This window comes from Eschscholzia californica, unplaced genomic scaffold (assembly GCF_041429995.1).
Source record: "Eschscholzia californica isolate CP2 unplaced genomic scaffold, dmEscCali1.0.p SCAF_5, whole genome shotgun sequence".
NCBI lineage: Eukaryota > Viridiplantae > Streptophyta > Magnoliopsida > Ranunculales > Papaveraceae > Eschscholzia > Eschscholzia californica.
Genome location: NW_028238472.1, coordinates 29,227,048 through 29,244,186, shown reverse-complemented (window position 1 = coordinate 29,244,186; position 17,139 = coordinate 29,227,048). Strand labels below are relative to the sequence as shown.

Genomic DNA, 17,139 nt, shown 5'->3' with positions numbered 1-17,139 from the left:
GTGGTTAGTAAGTATCGATTATCAAACTAAGTACGCATTATCAAACTTTGTGTCAATAGGCGATTAAGATCAAGGCTTCTAGTGTATAAAACTGGACGAAGTCAATTAAACACACATGTAAACAAATAATAAGTCATTCATCACATTCAAATCATGCTTCGAGAGTATCCGAATACAAGAGTAAGGTGTTGAAGTCCGGGAAAATGATGAGAGAATCCCCCTTTGTTGATGTGGTTCAAGGCTCAGTTTGTCGGAAAATATTAATCTTTAGTTGCAGCCGATCTCCCCTTAGAAAATTTTTGGGTTTCCCATAGCGACCACCATCATCTTCTCCATTTAGAACGCTACTTCCATTAAAGCTAACCCTAGCTTTCTCTCTCTAGAAATTTCTAACCCAAAATCAAATCAAACCACATGAGAAGCTAGCCAAGGATGAGGGGAACAAAACCTCTAAGATTTCCGGCAAGAAAGTGGCCGGAACACCATGAAAATTCCAGCCAAAGAGTGATGAAATCCGGCCAAAACATGGAATCCGGCCAAACCAACTTAGATCCGGGCCAAAGGGTGTTGCAGCCGCGTCCCCAGCTTGCTCCCGTGTTGCAGCCGCGTCCCGGAGTTGCTGGCCCGAGCTGCAGATGCGTCCCAGAGTTGGGGCGTGCTGTCCCGAGCAGATCTTCCCGTGGAAGCTGCTGTGCAAGTTGAAGAACCAGCAGCTGTTGCTCCTGTGCGTGCTGGGTTGCTGCTGTTCCGTGCGGTCTGGTCCGTGCTGCACATCCCGTGCTCCGGTAGCTGCTCGAGCAACAGCCTGAGTTGCTGCTCGGCTGGCCAAAGCTAGGCCGACCTAGTGTGCTGGCCGGCCTATGCTTGGGCCGGCTCCTCCTTCCTCTTGCTCCCTTTTTCCCTCTTTCTTCAAGCTCTTCTTTTGGTGATGAAGAACCCTTGCCCCTTGCCTCCTTTTCTCTCTAACTTTTTGCTTCCTTTCCAACCTCGAAAATGATGAATAGTAAACTCTAACTTGTGTTTACTACTCAAACCCTAAGGTCCCTTGACTTAGTCAACTTCTTTATACTTTGTTGACTTTGATCCATAAAGAGAGGGTGCCCATATAATTCTTCCTTTTCATTCTTCCTTAGGCTCTTGGGCTTTGATTTAGAAACCAAGAGAGTGCCTCCATCCTTGTATCTACATCTTCAAATTCTCACAAAGGATTAGAATACCCTCGGACTTGTTTCTTTCATAACTTCCTCGTCCGAACTCGGAATTGACTTCCGTTTTCACCGTCGAACTCGTCATTGACTCCACTTGTCATATGATTTGCTTGAAATATTTTTCTCTTGTTTTCGGCACATGAAATGATAGTGACAATTCGTTCCCTTTATTCCGATTTACATATTTATCTCCAAACAAGATACCTAACAAGAAAAACACATGAAATATTATTGATAACACTCGAAAAGGACTAATTAGTCTAAGTTAGGCTCTCCAAATGTGACATTTTCGTGTCACATCAAGATCCCCAAACTTAAACTTTGCTAGTCCTCGAGCAAATAAAACAAAATAAAAGTCTAACTCACTTTCGGAGGCATCCCGGTTGCATTTAGCGTATGCAACAAGCCTTTAAACCCTGCAAAGTGAACATGGAAGCATTCCGTTATAATAAGAAATTGAAAGAAAATGATGAGAGAATCCCCCTTTTTCGATGTGGTTCATGGCTAAGTTCGTCGGAAAATATTAATCTTTAATTGCAGCCGATCTCCCCTTAGCAAATTTCTGTGTTCTCCATAGCGACCGCCATCATCTTCTCCATTTAGAACACAACTTCCATTAAAGCTAACCCTAGCTTTCTCTCTCTAGAAATTTCTAACCCAAAATCTAATCAAACCACATGAGAAGCTAGCCAAGGATGAGGGGAACAAAAGGCCTAAGATTTCCGGCCAAGAAAGTGGCCGGAACACCATGAAAATTCCGGCCAAAGAATGATGAAATCCGGCCAAAAGATGGAATCCAGCCAAACCAACTTAGATCCGGGCCAAAGGGTGCTGCAGCCGTGTCCCGAGCTTGCTCCCGTGTTTCAGCCGCGTCCCAGAGTTGCTGGCCCGAGCTGCAGATGCGTCCCGGAGTTGGAGCGTGCTGTCCCGAGCAGATCTTCCCATGGAAGCTGTTGTGCAAGTTGAAGAACCAAGAGCTGTTGCTCCTGTGCGTGCTGGGTTGCTGTTGTTCCGTGCGGTCTGGTCCGTGCTGCACATCCCGTGCTCCGGTAGCTGCTCGAGCAGCAGCCCGAGCTGCTGCTCGGTTGGCCAAAGCTAGGCCGGCCTATGCTTGGGCCGGCTCCTTCTTCCTCTTACTCTCTTTTTCCCTCTTTCTTCAAGCTCTTCTTTTAGTGATGAAGAACCCTAGCCCCTTGCCTCCTTTTCTCTCTCTAACTCTTTGCTTCCTTTCCAACCTCGAAGATGATGAATAGTAAACTCTAACTTGTGTTTACTACTCAAACCTTAGGGTCCCTTGACTTCGTCAACTTCTTTAGACTTTGTTGAGTTTGATCCATAAAGAAAGGGTGCCCATATAATTCTTCTTTGTCATTCTTGCTTGGGCTCTTGGGCTTTGATTTAGAAACCAAGAGAGTGCCTCCATACTTGTATCTACATCTTCAAATTCTCACAAAGGACTAGAAATACCCTCGGACTTCTTTCTTTCATAACTTCCTCGTCCGAACTCGGAATTGACTTCCGTTTTCACCATCGGACTCGTCATTGACTCCACTTGTCATATAATTTTCTTGAAATCTTTTTCTCTCGTTTTCGGCACATGAAATGATAGTGACAATTCGTTCCCTTTATTCCGATTTACATGTTTATCTCCAAAAATGATACCTAACAAGAAAAACACATAAAATATTATTGATAACACTCGAAAAGGACTAATTAGTCTAAGTTAGGCTCTCCAAATGTGACATTTTCGTGTCACATCAAGATCCCCAAACTTGAACTTTGCTAGTCCTCGAGCAAATAAAACAAAACAAAAGCCTAACTCACTTTCGAAGGCATCCCTGTTGCATTTAGCCTATGCAACAAGCCTTTAAACCCTGCAAAGTGAACATGGAAGCATTCCGTTATTATTAGGTACGTAATCTAATGATAGAAACCCTGCTAAGTGAACATGGAAGCATTCCTTTATGAAATAACCTTAGTCCAGGACAACTATTGGACAACGAATGTCAAGCCTTGGTCCCGTCAAACACCGTGCCGTAACAAGAGGTTATAAAAACGGAGGGCGGGTAAGACAGGATAGACATGAAATTGAGTGGGAGTACAAGAATGGAATATGTCTTCCTAACGAGAATTAGGATAAAGTATCTCTAGGCCACTTGAAGAATGACAACTGGAAATGCATGGTCGTGCTTAAATAGATTAAACCTTAATCAATTGATTTAACAGTTTGTCCTCCCGATCAAGAAAGTCTGATAAGTATGATGTATGAAATGAGATATGAAGGACATGAGAATCGAGCATTGCACTTGTTCTAAATACAAGTGGGAGACTGGAGGAAATATGACCTTGGAGTCTGAAAGTATATCCTTCTAAACCAACGTCCTTCGACCAAGATGACAATGCCAACGATTTGGCTCATAGGATAATGATGAGCTTATTGGAAGATCAATCAATCCGGTTCAATTTGGAGTCATAATGCTTAAATAGAAGGCGATTACAATTGTCGGATCACTTCGGTTATCCGCGGCTAACATAAACCGGAACCTACAACGGGTTACACATAAGAATTGGTAACTTGAACAGTGAGAATAGACTGATGGGAACTTGTAAATAGATGGATATAATCCAGTCTAAAAGATAGAAAGAATCGGGCTCGAAAGAGGAGTCCGAAAAAGGTAAAAACCCACTTTGAAGGGGCAAACTGGGATTCCCTTAAGGGGAGATCCCTGGCCGGCCAAGATAGAAGGTTGGGCCGGACAAAGCAAGCCCATTAAGGGCTGCTCTAGCTGGCCATATCAATGGGGAACCCTAATTAGGGTTTTCCCCATAAAAGGGAGTCTGGCTTAATTTAAAAACTAACTTGTGCTTATCTTTTCTGAAGAGACTTTTTAGGATTCCTTATTTGAGTAGGACTCTACTAAGGTAATGCCTATATAAAGCCTCATTATGAGTTCAGAAAAGGTGTGGAATTTTTTCTGAAGAAAATCATCTCTCTCCCACATCTTATAGAGAAGAAGATTTTAGAGAAAAAGTTCTCATTCTCTCTATCACGTCTAGAAGTAACAGTTCTTCATCTCAACCTTCAAGAAGGTCCTAGCTGACTCAAAAGAAGGGAGTTCGAGTTACACAATTTGGTGTCTCGAGTAGAGGAGCTGCACTTGAAGCTCTTTATCTTCTGAATACTGGTCGAAATTTAATTCGTGGGAAAGCGAATCAAGGTATTCTTCTTCATTCTAGTTCATTGATATGTTCATGTATAGATCCTAGACAACCTAGTGTTAATCATAAGATGATTGAATTTCCGCTACCAACACTAGTAACATGATTAGGTTATATATTAGATACGTCTAATTCCCAACAGTGCCGAGGTAAAAGATGGCACCCTGCGGAGGCAAACCCATCATGGATGAACAAGGGCTCAATAGGTGTCTTATTCCTGGTAGGCTTATACTCAAAATTCTTTTTAGGGATTATTACGTATTTCAAGTATGCGTTACTGTGAACTCTAACATAACTATTTATGATTTAATACGTAGAGTATATGTGAGTTTGCGTAAGAAATTTATTAGTTCCTAGTATAGCCCCTAAAAGATCTACTCCCTCCGTCCCAAATTAAGAGTCCCATTTTAAAAACGTAACTTTTTTTCATAACTTTTACTTTTCCGTTTTTACCCATATTAATTTTTAACATGTTTTTTGGAATTCAAAAGAATTAGCATTATATATAAGATTAGTTTCCATAAACACAAATTATTCTTATCTCTTTCTAAAAGATTACCAAAATACGAATTGTTTTAATTAAGTAATAGATACATTATATATTGTCAAAACGGGTATAATTGGAAACTCTATGGATTTTATATGATAAAGGAGGAATGGGACTCTTAATTTGGGACAGACGAAAAAGGAATACGGGACTCTTAAATTGGAACGGAGGGAGTATTCTTTTAGGTTACTTCCTGTTCGCCTATGGTTCGTTTGGATTTCCATCCTTGAACCTCCATTAACTACTCCCACTTAAACCATGATCTCATCGTTTGGTGCATCAATGATTTTATGACCTTATACTCTAAGTATTATTCAGGCACATACTCACTTGTGCTTAGAAATATGACATTCATAAGATAAAGTATGTATCCTAGATTCGTTTCTAGGTTCGCTATGTTCCATATAGCTATTTGTGGGAAATTGTGACATCTCTATGTCTAATGGGCTTCTAAGTCTATTTTTCGTAAAATATAGACTAATGGTACGTTTCTTCCTTAATGATTTCTAAAATTGACCTAGGAAAAACTCCGTTTTGGGCCCTCGGATGGCCCGGGTCAATGTCGGAAAAACCTGTTTGGAACCGGGAGAAAAGGTAAAAGAATCTCCCACTCGAGTCAAGGCCCAATAGGCCCAAGTCAAACTCGAAAAAGGACTTAAGTCAAACTTGGTCATTTGACTGGTCTCGGGTCACTGTGCTCCCTCTCAGACTCCAAGTCGGAGAGGCATGGGACGTGCTGGACGCGTTCTAGACCCGTCCTAGCATGGGACAGTGCCTAGGCCATCTCAGATTTTAAGTCCGAGATGCCTAACTGCACCATGGATGCGTCCTGTGCATAGGAAGGGTATGGGCCATCTCGGACTCTAAGTCTGAGATGCCCCTAGACGCTCCAGACGCGTCCTAGACCGAGACCAACTAGGAATACCCAGGCGCGTATGTCTCGAACTATCCTACTCTGTCTCGGACTGGGACGTCCCCAGTCATGATTGCCCCGGGTCTCGGGATTCTATCCTGAGACCGGCTGGACACGTCCTGGTCAGTTCGGCCAGCTGTGTTTCCAAATTTTTGGAAACACTCAACCGAGTTATGTCTTCTTCCTTCTTCTTTCTACTGTTCCAGCTGCTGTTTTGATGAAATTCATCATCAAAAATTTTTGATGATTTTCATCAAAGTCTTTTGAACATCAAACTAGTTTTCGAAAACCCTTTTGAAAAAACAAAGATTTCAATGTTTTTGGGTCTCTAAGACTACCCTAATCATCTAACTAGTGTTGGTAACGGAATCTCAAACATCTAATGTTTAAGACAAAGTTATCCAGGATCATATATATGAACCAAACACGAACTAGAATGGAAAGAAGAATACCTTTATTCGCTTTCCCACGAACTAAATTCCGACCACTATTCGGAAGATAAGAGCTTCACGTATAGCTCCTCTACTTGAGACACCGAATGTATAACTTGAACTCCCTCCTTTTAGTCAGCTAGGACCCTCTTGAAGGTTGAGATAAAGAACTCCTTCTTCTAAACTTGATAGATAGAATGGGAACTTTTCCTATAAAATCCCCTCTCTCCAATATTTGTGTCAAGAGAATGATTTCTTTCTGAGAAAATTTAACACCTTTTCTGAACTCTAACTTGGTCCTTACATAGACAATCCCATAGTAGAGTTAGCCTCAAATAAAGATTACTTAAGTCCCATAAAAAGATAAGCTTTGTCAGAGTCCCATCTGACCTGGAATCCCTATTAGGACCAAAGTCCTGTTAGGGTTTCCCCTGTGTTTGGCCGGGCAGACTAGCCCCTTAATGGGCTTATTCTGTCCGGCCCAAAACCTCTCTTTGGCCGGTTAAGGTCAATCCCTTAAAGGGCTTGACCTAGTTGGCCCAAAAGTGGGTTTTGCACTTTTCCGGGCTTCCTTGTCGAACTCGATTCTTTTCTATCTTTTAAGCACTATCACTCTGGATCATATCCATCTATATGCCAGTTCTCACTAGTCTATTCTCTCCGTTCAAGTTACCACTCTTATGTGTAACCCGTTGTAGGATCCGGTGTATGTTAGCCGCGGATAACTGAAGTGATGTGACAATCGTAAGCGGCTTCTAGCTAAGCATTACGACTCCTAATTGAACCAGACTGATTGATCTTCCAAATAAGGTCATCATTATCCTATGAGCCAAATCATACGCATTGCCATCTTGGACGAAGGACACTCCTTCGACAGCAGGGATATATCCTTCAAAAGAGTTGCAGGACTTGTGCTGATAAAAAAAATAGTCATTAGTTGACTCACGCCAATAAGTCAAGGAATGACCAAAAGTCCAACGGGTCAACCCGCATCAAGGCAACAAGTCGCTAAGCTCGAAGAGGTCTGTCACTTAAGCCCAGAATCGGGAGGTCGGCACGATCGTCTTAAGAGCCTCAACCCTGCCCAGCCTCAAATACGACCAGGTCTGCCCTGAGATTTAGGAGAAGGTTAGGGAAGTCCACGCAAGCAAGCTGATACCTTATGCCCGAAACATGGGATAGTAGAAGCGTGTCTCACGCTTACCAACTTAGTCCTGAATCTTATCAAAGATTTCAGTCGGTGAAGATCTCGAGTATTTTGCTTAACCTGTGCTTAAAGAGTCTCGAAAGGAGGAAACATCTCACAGACTCGGAAAGATATCTATCGAGGATCCTAAAATTGAAGAATTCTTAAATATCTAAGATACGAGATAAACTCATTATACGAAATAGAAGATAGTAAGTGATGATCTATAGCAAACTTACGATGACACGACCTTTAGAACAATTAATATGGGTCACATTATTATATTTTGGTAATTGTTGTGTTTATCACATCCTTTTGATGATGTATTTATCTACATGACTTGTTTGATACATTAACTGGTACGCACAAAATTCGGATAACTAAACTATTCATAATAAATATCATACATGCCCATGTTAGTTCTACAAATGTCATTAGTTATACAAATATACTACTAATACATCAGATAAATATATCAATATGGTACAACTTAGGCAACCGAATTTGATTCCCATTCTATTACATTTTAAAAACATCGTCTATATTGTAGAGGATTCAGGGATAAAATATTCAGGTTTTATTTAAGGTTTTACTTTCAGGTATAATTTATATTTAACATTGATTACGGGTATTTTGTAGTTAGGAGCGGACTGGTTGACCAAAGTGATTTTCATCAAAATGATGGAAGGTCGATAAAATAACCATTAGTAACTCTTCAGTTAGTCTAAATCGCTATGCATCTAACCAATGTTATTATCGACCGAGTTGTAAAAAAAAAAAACTCTTTCCTTAAATGTCGGAACTCCTTATTTTATTTTTTATGTCCATTTGTCTTGCAATGTTTTAAGATCCAAAGATCAAATATTCTAGGAATATGTTACATTTTTCTTTCCATCTCAATAAAAATTCCATCTTCCAATCACTTTATGCATGGTCAATGCCTCTTACTCAAAGATGTACTATGTAACTTATAATGGCCCCTAGAACAATTACTATGGCTCCCATTATCTAGATAATTTGGTAGTTATGTGTTACCACATCGATTTGATGTGTCTATCTGCATGACTTGTGGATACATCAAATGGATGTGATAAACACAACAAGAACTACAAAATTACCCATAATAAGAGTCCTAGCGAATATCCTACAGGCCACTATTAGTTTCAAAAATCCCATCAACATATATATACACACACAGACACACACACAAACTTATATATACTTCATATAAATAAATAAAAATTTGTTAAACCTAGCAAACTAAATGTGAACCACGTTCTACTAAATTTTTAAAACTTGTGCAAGAGGAACGTCTTTCGAATTTCAAAAGTACTTGGGGATTTAATATTAAATTTTGTTTTTCTGCCTAAGTAATTCATAATAACATTGAATAGGGGTTTTAGTAAAGGGGCAAAGAATGGTTCCATGTTATAACTTTGAAGCATGACTTGGTAGTTTTTCGGTAATGAACATGTACTAACATCGCCGAGTATGTTGTCGATAAAATTAAGGAAGACTAATGGAGTTTGCATTAGTAACTTTACGTAAGTTCAAAAATCTTTAAACTAACAATTTTTTAAAATCTAATGGTAACAAATGACTCATTTTTAATCAAATCAAAACATCTTAGATGGTTTTGATTGCATCATTTAAATACAAAATCTAACTACATCATGATTATTAAAGGAGTATTTTAGAACTATAAGATTGATACTTATACCTTGACAAGCCATAGTAGGTTCTTAAAGGTCAATAAGACCATTAAAGGCCATAACAAGAGCTATCACGACCTATACTTTATTTAAATCTTAAACCACGAATTTTTACATGAGGGTAATGAAAACCACTCTCATGAATCGAATCCATGACATCTTGGATTTTGAAGTACTATATATTTCATTGAGCAACTACTGGAAAATATGTATTGTAATGAGTATGTCGAGCCGAGGTTGTGGTACTAATACTAACCCCTTTCACTTCTCACAATTTCACATTTTCGTTTTCTGTTTATATTAGTGGTATCTTCTATTCTATCTACTCATTCTTTCACCACCAAAATGAAAAAATGGAATTGTTAAAGATTTTACTCTATTTGTTTATCTCTCCAAAAGATTTTTTTTTTACGTGGACTTCCAGAGTCATCACAGTCATTGCATAGGATAGATACGTCATAAATTTAATAAGCATTCCACTATCAAAGACATCTCAGGACTTAAATGACATACAGAAACTTTTAAGGCTATACTGTGGGCGTGAAAGCCAATTCATTTCTTTCTTTATTTTATAAATTAAATGAGGGGTCTTGTTAAGAAAGACCGTGTCAAGATTTTATATCAGCGGATTACTGTTGAAAATCATCATTTAGAAAATATTGCCTATAGTTTTTGGAATAAGGTATTACCATCCATTTTGTGTTTAAAAAAGGAAAATTTTGACATAATCAAATCCTTTGAATGAAAACTAATGGAATTATGCAGACAAATGAGGATAACGTAACACGAACATCTACTAACCAGACAACTTTAAGGAATAAATCAAATCATTCATCTTGTACCTTTCACGGCTTTCGAACTTTAACCATCGAAATCTAGATTAAAGCATTCTGCACAAGGTATGAGAGAAGATCTTTGATAGATATCTCATACTTTTGGATGGAATGAAGATGATTGTCTGCAACAAGCTCTCTAAGATGATAATAGAATTTGTTAGAGACAAGAAGGTAAGTGAGAAATTCAAACCCTAATCATTAATATAAAAGATATCCCTAATTTATGAAGTTAACTAATCTAGAGGAAACCAATCAGAAGAAATTAAGAAATAAATCAAATAATTCGTCTTTTACCTCTTCATAACTTTTAGAGTTTAACCACACAAATCTGGATTTAAGCATTCTGAACAGATGATGATGGAAGATCTTTGGTATATAACTATCGCAATTTTGTGTTAAATTCCGTCGATTATCTTCCACAAGCTTTCAGAAAAGAGAGGTGCAATTGCATGAGGCAATTAGGTACAAAGAAAATTTGTTCTCTGGTCATTTATCTAAAGGAAACCCCTAATTTATCAACAAAACTAAACCAAATGAACCTACTTCCACACATAACTTCATTCCCCTGAGCCTCAAAACTACCTATTTATAAAGGTACACTTTTCAGATTCGTCCTTATCTGATAGAGTGAGTGAATCTGGTCAAGGTAAAACTTTTACCTTCGTTGTTAAGTTAGAAAACATATTTTTCGTATTATGCCCTCAATACTAAATAGTAATTGAGTTTACCACCCCTCTGTACTTGGTAATTGAATTTACCCCCTTGGATTTACTATGTTTATCAAAAACACTCGAAAACATTAAAATTTTGCTCCAAGGTCATCACTTAAAACCTTTCTTTTGTCTGTTTTACATAATATCATACGAAATAAAAGATAGTAAGTGTTGATCTATAGAAACATACAATGGCCTATAGAACAATCATTGTGGGTCCTATAATTTGATATTTATGTAGTTGTGTGTTTATCACATCGATTTGATCCCCATTCTACTAAATTTGAAAATTTGTACTACATCGTCTATATTTTAGAGGATTTGGAGATAAAATATTCAGGTCAACAGGAAGGTCGAATTCAAAGGAGGTTGCCCAAAGTTAATGTTATACATTTCATCTACACACATAGACTCATTGCGTTAACTTGTATTGAGTGCATTATATGTTTGTGAGTAAATAAGAAAATGTGTTGTAAATCTTATAGTTCTCAGGATACTTTAGTCATGAGTTAATTATAAAGATGTATGGCAACAACAAATGTGTAGCTAACCACAGGAACAAAATCACCGGAAATATGATTGTAACAAAATTTGCTGCTATAGTAAAAAAAAATGTCCTATACATCCCCTAGAAAGTATAACCATTTTATCATACTACCCTTTATAACCTTATATATAAGATAAAACCCACTTTTGAAAAACAATCCCAAAAATTATCTTTCCTTTTGTTTCTCTGATTTTCTCTCTCCAATCTTCTCTCCCATAACCGAAACCCTCTTACTTTCTCCCTCTAAAACTAAAAACCCTCTTCCATAACTAAAAACCGTCTCCTCAACGAACCCTAATTGAGTAGAGAAGACGACTGGGAATCATCTTCATCGTGTTTCTTCCTCATCTTCATCAAAAACGAAACTCTCCATCTTTCTCTCTCTAAAACGGAAAACCATCTCTAAAACGAACCGCATCTGAGTAGGAAGGCGACTGGGAATCGTCTTCATCATTTTTCTTCATCATCTTCATCAATATCTTTCTTCCTTCTTCAAGTAAGTTATTATTATTCATATTTTCTCTCTTTAAAACGCATCCTCGATCTTCCAAACCGTTTTCATCATCTTCTCACATTTGATTAAGATTTTATGATTAAAATCTATCATTAATCTCCATCTCTTTTGACATCTTCATCATCAATTTATATATGTTAAGTTTCTTTTTCGTACTATTAGGTAATAACAGATTCTGAAATGCAACATATTTATAAAACATAACTTATTCTGTAAAGAACAAAACACATATTATTCTATTACGATATTTTGGATTTCAAGTTTATTAACCGATTCGGAATATCAACATATTTATATACATTACGTATATTATATACATCAAAACACATTTAGTTATGTTAAGATATTTTTGGATGTCAGAGTTACTAACCTTTTCTAATAATTATGCTCTATACATATCGTGTTTTGTATATTTCAAAACACATTTTGTTGCATAATTTTCATTTTATTTTATAAAAAACTATATATTTATCAATATCGTTTCATATTTGATTACATTTTATTGTATGTTTCATACGTAACACATTCTGTATTAACAATGTTATTTTGGTATGCATAAACTTCATAATTCATAATGCATATTATGAACCAGACAGATTTTGTATTATTAAAAACTTTGTATTTACTATAAACATTGCACTTTTCAATAAACACTACACATAATGTATGATACATTATTTGTATTCTAATTTTTATAATTTCTTATGTGTTCTCCACAATTTATTTTTGTATTTGCAGTTAAGGAAGTAGTTATGGATTTTTCAACAGAATCATCCACTGCAGTAGAGAAGACCACTCTCAAATCAGATGGTTGGGATAAAATATTCACTCACGTCGGTCAATTGTTTCATGTGGGTGCTAAAGCATTTCGATTCACCCTCCGTCAATATAGTATAAGCATAGGTTATATATTAGATACGTGTAATTCCCAACAGTCCCGAGGTAAAAGATGGCACCTTGCGGAGGCAGACCCATCATCGATGAACAAGGGCTCAACATGTGTCTTATTCTGGGTAGGCTTATACTCAAAATTATTTTTAGGGATTATTACGTATTTCAAGTATGCATTACTGTGAACTCTAACATAACTATTTATGATTTAATACGTAGAGTATATGTGAGTTTGCGTAAGAAATTTATTAGTTCCTAGTACAGCCCCCAAAAGATCTATTCTTTTAGGTTACTTCTTGTTCGCCAATGGTTCGTTTGGATTTCCATCCTTGAACCTTGATTGACTACTCCCACTTAAACCACGATCTCATCGTTTGGTGCATCAATGATTTTATGACCTTATACTCTAAATATTATTCGGGCACATACTCACTTGTGCTTAAAAACAAGAATCGATAACTTATCTAACTGCAATATTATTCTACGCATTCACATATATATATATATATATATATATATATATATATATATATATATATTATATATACATACATACAGAAATATGACATTTATAAGATAAAGTATGTATCCTAGATTCGTTTCTAGGTTCGCTATGTTCCATATAGCTATTTGTGGGAAATTGTGACATCTCTTTGTCTAATGGGCTTCTAAGTCAATTTTTCGTAAAATATGGACTAATTGTACGTTACGTTTCTTCCTTAATGATTTCTAAAATTTATTTATGAAAAACTCTGTTTTGGGCCCTAGGATGGCCCGGGACAATGTCGAAATAACCTGTTTGGAACCGGGAGAAAAGGTAAAAGAATCTCCCACTCGAGTCATGGCCCGATAGGCCCAAGTCAAACTCGAAAAAAGACTTAAGTCAAACTTGATCAAAGTCCTTTGACTCGTCTCGGGTCAATGTGCTCCCTCTCAGGCTCCAAGTCGGAGAGGCATTGGACGTGTTGGACGCGTTCTAGACCCGTCCTAGCATGGGACAGTGCCTAAGCCATCTCAAATTTTAAGTACAAGATGCCTAACTGCACCATGGACGCGTCCTGTGCATAGGACGGGTGTGGGCCATCTCGGACTCTAAGTCTGAGATGCCCCTAGACGCTCCAGACGCGTCCTAGACCGAGACCAACTAGGAATACCCAGACGCGTATGTCTCGAACTATCCTACTCTGTCTTGGACTGGGACTACCCAGACGCGTCTTGGACGCGCTGGGTTGTCCGAGATTATAAAATCTTTGACTCCTATCCTGGCTTGGACTAGGACGTCCCCAGTCTTGATTGCCCCGGGTCTCGGGATTCTGTCCTGAGACCTGATGGACCGGTCCTGGACACGTCCTGGTCAGTCCAGCCAGGGGTGTTTCCAAATTTTTAAAAACACTCAACCAAGTTATGTCTTCTTTCTTCTTCTTTCTACTATTCCAGCTGATGTTTTGATGAAATTCATCATCAAAAAATTGTGATGATTTTCATCAAAATCTTTTGAACATCAAACTAGTTTTCGAAAACCCGTTTGAAAAAACAAAGATTCAATGTTTTTGGGTCTTTGAATCCCATTCAAAACCCTAATTGATTACATCTAAATCATATTTAAACTAATCAAAAACTTGTTCGAATCTTTATTCAGACAATTCTATCTAACAATTTCAAGTTTCAATCTAATTCGTTCTAGCCAAAGTTAGTTTCATGCAAACGGCTCCGGATGCCACTGTTGGGTTTTACATGGCTCTAAGACTACCCTAATCATGTAACTAGTGTTGGTAACGGAATCTCAAACATCTAATGTTTAACACTAAGTTATCCGGGATCATACACATGAACTAAAGATGAACTAGAATGGAAAGAAGAATACCTCTATTCGCTTTCTCACGAACTAAATTTCGACCACTATTCGGAAGATAAGAGCTTCAAGTATAGCTCCTCTACTTGAGACACCGAATGTATAACTTGAACTCCCTCCTTTTAGTCAGCTAGGACCCTCTTGAAGGTTGAGATAAAGAACTCCTTCTTCTAGACTTGATAGATAGAATGGGAACTTTTCCTATAAAATCCTCTCTCTCCAATATTTGTGTCAAGAGAATGATTTCTTTCTGAGAAAATTCAACACCTTTTCTGAACTCTAACTTGGTCCTTATATAGGCAATCCCATAGTAGAGTTTGACTCAAATAAAGATTCCTTAAGTCCCATAGAAAACATAAGCTTTGTCAGAGTCCCATCTGACTGGCAATCCCTATTAAGACCAAAGTCCTGTTAGGGTTTCCCTTGTGTTTGGCCGGCCAGACTAGCCCTTTAATGGTCTTAGTCTGTCCGGCCCAAAACCTCGTTTTGGTCGGCTAAGGTCAATCCCTTAAAGGGCTTGACCTAGTTGGCCCAAAAGTGGGTTTTGCACTTTTCCTGGCTTCCTTGTCGAGCCCGATTCTTTTCTATCTTTTAAGCACTATCACTCTGGATCATATCCATCTATATGCAAGTTCTCACTAGTCTATTCTCGTTGTTCAAGTTACCACTCTTATGTGTAACCCGTTGTAGGATCCGGTCTATGTTAGCCGAGGATAACCGAAGTGATCTGACAGTCGTAAGCGGCTTCTAGCTAAGCATTACGACTCCTAATTGAACCAGACTGATTGATCTTCCAAATAAGGTCATCATTATCTTATGAGCCAAATCGTATGCATTTCCATCTTGGTCGAAGGACACTCCTTCGACCGCAAGGATATATCCTTCAAAAGAGTTGCGGGACTTGTGCTGATAAAAAAAATGGTCATTGGTTGACTCACGTCAATAAGTCAAGGAATGACCAAAAGTCCAACGGGTCAACCCGCATCAAGGCAACAAGTCGCTAAGCCCGAAGAGGTCTGTCACTTAAGCCCAGAATCGGGAGGTCGGCACGATCGTCTTAAGAGCCTCAACCCTGCCCTGCCTCAAATACGACCAGGTCTGCCCTGAGATTTAGGAGAAGGTTAGGGAAGTCCACGCAAGCAAGCTGATACCTTATGCCCGAAACATGGGATAGTAGAAGCGTGTCTCACGCTTACCAACTTAATCCTGAATGTTATCAAAGATTTCAGTCGGTGAAGGTCTCGAGTATTTTGCTTAACCTATGCTTAAAGAGTCTCAAAAGGAGGAAACATCTCACAGACTCGGAAAGATATCTATCGAGGATCCTAAAATAGAAGAATTCTTAAATATCTAAGATACGAGATAAACTCATCATACGAAATAGAAGATAGTAAGTGATGATCTATAGCAAACTTACAATGACACGACCTTTAGAACGATTAATATGGGTCACATTATTATATTTTGGTAGTTGTTGTGTTTATCACATCCGTTTGATGATGTATTTATCTACATGAGTTGTTTGATACATTAACTGGTAGCTACAAAATTCGGATGACTAAACTATTCATAATAAATATCATACATGCCAATGTTAGTTCTATAAAGGTCATTACTTATACAGATATACTACTAATACATCAGATAAATATATCAATATGGTACAACTTAGCCAACCGAATTTGATTCCCATTCTATTAAATTTTAAAAACATCGTCTATATTTTAGAGGATTCAGGGATGAAATATTCAGGTTTTATTTAAGGTTTTAATTTCCTATATAATTTATATTTAACATTGATTACGGGTATTTTGTTAAGGGGCAAAAAAAGTTTCACATTATGAATTAGAAGCACAAGTTGATCGATTTTGTAGTTAGGAGCGGACTGGTTGACCAAGGTGACTTTCATCAAAATGATGGAAGGTCGATAAAGAAGGATAAATAAAGGAGACAAGGGGTAGAGGGAGAACAAGGCATAGTTTTGGTCTTGAAGTCATCTAAGGCGAAAAAAGGTAGATTTCCTATCTCCTAATTCTTTTGTAGGCTTTCAATTTATTCCATTATAGGTTTAGTATTTTTAATCACATAATTTCTATAAAGAATGATTAAATGCTTCATATATTAGTTTTATCTAGAATTCCATGAAACATCTACGGAGGACAGTATTTCGATCTAGTTTAAATTAAATCTGGTATTGATAGGTGATTAATTTGGGTATGTTCCTTATATGTGTGGAAATTTTTTTTTATCTACTTTCCCATGCTTCAGACGGTGTATTAATCAGAGTTTCGAGTGAGGAGTTATGATAGTTATCGTACAAAGTGTCGTAGCAGTCTCTACTGTAATTCGGTCTAGTTTAAAATTGAATCTGGTATTTAAAGGTAATGAATTTGGGTTTGTTTCTTATATGTTTGGAAATTTCTGCTTGTCTACTTTCTAATGGATAAAACGGTGCATTTATCGGAGTTCCAAGTGAGGAGTTATAATAGTTTTCGTATAGGGTGTCAGAACAATCCGTACTGTATTTCGGTCTAGTTTAAAATTAGATCTGGTATTGATAGGTGATGAGT

General features: G+C 37.7%; 1 long non-coding RNA gene across 2 annotated transcripts; it reads right to left on the bottom strand.

Moving 5' to 3' along the window:
• Positions 1-1,655: 1,655 nt before the first annotated feature.
• On the bottom strand, positions 1,656-10,611 carry LOC147538133 (uncharacterized). 2 transcript variants are annotated; one of them, XR_015226020.1, is made up of 4 exons: positions 10,347-10,611; positions 10,059-10,188; positions 3,033-3,082; positions 1,656-2,870 (listed from the first exon to the last, which is right to left on the bottom strand). It is a non-coding gene; the product is annotated as an uncharacterized LOC147538133 (long non-coding RNA). The 2 variants fall into 2 exon arrangements; XR_015226021.1 differs by lacking the exons at positions 1,656-2,870; positions 3,033-3,082 and having other exon boundaries at positions 9,772-10,188.
• Positions 10,612-17,139: the final 6,528 nt, after the last annotated feature.